A 3871-nucleotide genomic window follows, 5' to 3' on the forward strand; every position below is an offset into this window, starting at 1 on the left:
TTAAATAAAAATCTGCAGCATTGAAGGTCCCCAAGAACACATTGGCCTCCATCCTTCTTAAATGTAAGAAGTTTGGAACCATAAAGACTCGTCCTAGAGCTGCCACCCGGCCAAACTGAGCAATCGTGGGAGATGAGCCTTGGTCAGGGAGGTGACCAAAAACCCGATGGACACTGACAGAGCTCTAGATTTCCTCTGTGTAGCTGGGAGAACCTTCCAGAAGGACAACCATCTCTGCAGCACTTCCCCAATCAGGCCTTTATGGTAGAATGGCCAGATGGAAGCAACTCCTGAGTACAAGGCACATGACAGCCCGCTTGGAGTTTACCAAAAGGCACATAAAGACTTTCAGACCATGAGAAACAAGATTCTCTGGTCTGATGAAACCAAGATGCCAAGCATCATGTCTGGAGGACACCTGGCACCACCCCTACGGTGAAGCATGGTGGTGGCAGCATCATGCTGTGAGGATGTTTTTTGGTAACAGGGACTGGGAGAATAGTCAGGATCGAGGGAAAGATGAACAGAGCAAAGTATAGGGAGATCCTTGATGAAAACCTGCTCCAGATTGCTCAGGACCATAGACTGGGGTGAAGGTTCACCTTCCAACAGGACAACAATCCTAAGCACACAGCCAAGACCATGCGGGACAAGTCTCTGAATGCCCTCGATTGGCCCAGCCAGAGCCTGGACTTGAACCCATTCAAACATCTCTGGAGAGACCTGAAATAGCTGTGTAGCGATGCTCCCCATCCAACCTGACAGGGCTTGAGAGGATCTGCGGAGAAGAATGGGAGAAACTCCCCAATTTACAGGTATGCCAACCTTGTAACGTCATACCCAAGATCAAAATCAAATCAAAATCAAATCAAATTTTATTTGTCACATACACATGGTTAGCAGATGTTAATGCGAGTGTAGCGAAATGCTTGTGCTTCTAGTTCCGACAATGCAGTGATAACCAACAAGTAATCTAATGACCCAATGCTGTAATCGCTGTTAAAGGTGCTTCAACAAAGTACTGAGTAAAGGGTCTGAAAACTTTCTGAAGGCACTGTAGTACCATCGTGTCACTTGCTTCAGAGTGTGAGTGCAATCCCATGAACCCATAATGGGCTCATTTGAAGTTTGTTTGCAGTCTTATTATTTGTTCTATTACTAATCAGTATGATTGAGGGCTTTGTACTATTAATAAACATTTATTTAGTATTTTGGGGTTTTGAATGTACCTTTAAACATACCTGTATTCATATTGTAGGACGGTGATTATATTTAGCAGACAAGCTCCTCATTCACTCCTCCAATCTATTTCCCTTTGTCCAGACTACATGATTATAATGGTGGGGCCTTGACTAGCCACGTGGCAGCATTGGCAGTCTTGGAAGGCTAGACTTCTCTGGGGCAGACAGACTGGTGTTCCCTGGGTAATAACTCCCAGACAGGAGAAGCTGTCACAGATCATAGTTATTCAGTAATAGGTCTCATCATGTCACCACTGAGTCCAGTCTCTCCTCAGTTAAATAGCTGTAGCCTGTAGGAGCATCTCCATTGGTTACCTCAATCAACTTGTTCTATACAAAAGGTAAAGGAAGAAGAAGTGTCTGATTATATCCGTTTGAAGACGTAGCACTAATGTTCAACTTTTTACCCAATGGGAGATTCAAAGTCAGCTAGAACTCTTTAAAGTGGAACTGGTGAATATAGATAAAAAATAATTAAATGTCACCTCTATTCCGTGACGAGAACTATTCAACGCTGGTCTGACCAATCAGAATCCATGCTTCAAGATTATTTTGATCAAGCGGACTGGGAAATGTTCCGGACAGCTTCAGAGAATAATATTGATTTATACGCTGATTCAGTGTGTGAGTTTATAAGGAAGTGCATTGGAGATGTTGTACCCACTGGGACTATTAAAACCTACCCTAACCAGAAACCGTGGATAGATGGCGGCATTCGCACCAAATTGAAAGTGTGAACCATCGCATTTAACCATGGAAAGATGACCAGGAATATTGCCGAACAGAAACAGTGTAGTTATTCCCTTCGCAAGGCAATCAAACAAACAAAATGTTGGTATAGGGTCAAAGTGGAGTTGCAATTCAACGGCTCAGACATGAAACGTATGTGGCAGGATCTACAGGCAATCACAGACTACAAAAAGAAGCCAGCCACATCACTGACTTTGCCCCCTTTGAGGATAATACCATACCACCGACGCAGCCCGCTACCAAAGACTGGCGGTGCCCTCCCTCTCCTTCTCCGTGGCCGATGTATGTAAGACATGTAAACGTGTTAACCCTTGCAAGGCTGCCGGCCCAGACGGCATTCCTAGCTACGTCCTCAGAGTATGCACAGACCAGCTGGCTGGTGTGTTTACGAACATATTCAATCTCTCCCTATCCCAGTCTGCTGTCCCCACATGCTTCAAAATGGCCACCATTGTTCCTGTACCCAAGAATGCAAAGGTAACTGAACTAAATTACTATTGACCCGTAGCACTCACTCTGTCATCATGAAGTGCTTTGAGAGACTAGTTAAGGATCATATCACCTCCACCCTACCTGACACCCTAGACCCTCTTCAATTTGCATACCATCCCAATAGGTCCACAGCGATGCAATCGCCATCACACTGCACTATCCCATGTGAACAATAGGAATGCCTATGTAAGAATGCTGTTCATTGACTACAGCTCAGCATTCAACACCATTGTACCCTCCAAGCTCATAATTAAGCTTGAGGCCCTGGGTCTCAACCCCGCCCTGTGCAATTGGGTCCTGGACTTCCTGACGGGCCACCCTCAGGTGGTGAAGGTAGGAAACAACATTTCTGCTTCGCTGATCCTCAACACCGGGACACCACAAGGGTGCGTGCTCAGCCCCATCCTGTAGTCCCTGTTCACCCATGACTGCGTGGCCATGCACGCCTCCAACTCATTAAGTTTGCAATCGAAACAACAGTAGTGGGCTTGATTACCAACAATGGTGAGACAGCCTACAATGAGGAGGTGAGTGCACTCAGAGTCTGGTGTCAGGAAAACAACCTCTCACTCAACGTCAACAAAACAAAAGAGATGATTGTGTATTTCAGGAAACAGCAGAGGGAGCACACCCCTATCCACATTGATGGAACAACAGGGCGTACACATCACGGACAAACTGAAATGGTCCACCCACACAGACAGTGTAGTGAAGAAGGCACAACAGCGCCTCTTCAACCTCAGGAGGCTGAAGAAATTTGGCTTGTCACCTAAAACCCTTACAAACATTTACAGGTGCACAATTGAGAGCATCCTGTTGGGCTGTATCACCACCTGGTATGGCAACTGCACCGGCCAGAACCGCAAGGTTCTCCAGAGGGTGGTGCGGTCTGCAGAGAGGGTCACAGAGGGAAAACTACCTGCCCTCCAGAACACCTACAGCACTCGATGTCACAGGAAGGCCAAAAAGATCAAGGACAACAACCACCCGAGCCACTGCCTGTTCACCCCGCTACCATCCAGAAAACGAGGTCAGTAGAGGTGCATCAAAGCTGGGACCGAGAAACTGAAAAACAGCTTCTATCTCAAGGCCATCAGACTGTTAAACAGCCATAACTAACACAGAGAAGCTGCTGCCTACACACAGACTTAAAATAATCAGCCACTTTAATAAATGGATCACTAGTCACTTTAATAATGCCACTTTAATAATGTTTACATATCTTGCACTCCTCATCTCATATGTATATACTGTATTTTATACCGTCTATTGCATCTTTCCTATGCCGCTCAGTCATTGCTCATGCATATATTTACATGTATATATTCTTATTCCATCCCTTTACTTAGATTTGTGTGTATTAGGTAGTTGTTTTAGAATTGTTAACG

The sequence above is a fragment of the Oncorhynchus gorbuscha genome, linkage group LG13 (genome assembly GCF_021184085.1).
Source record: "Oncorhynchus gorbuscha isolate QuinsamMale2020 ecotype Even-year linkage group LG13, OgorEven_v1.0, whole genome shotgun sequence".
Classification (NCBI taxonomy): Eukaryota; Metazoa; Chordata; class Actinopteri; order Salmoniformes; family Salmonidae; genus Oncorhynchus; species Oncorhynchus gorbuscha.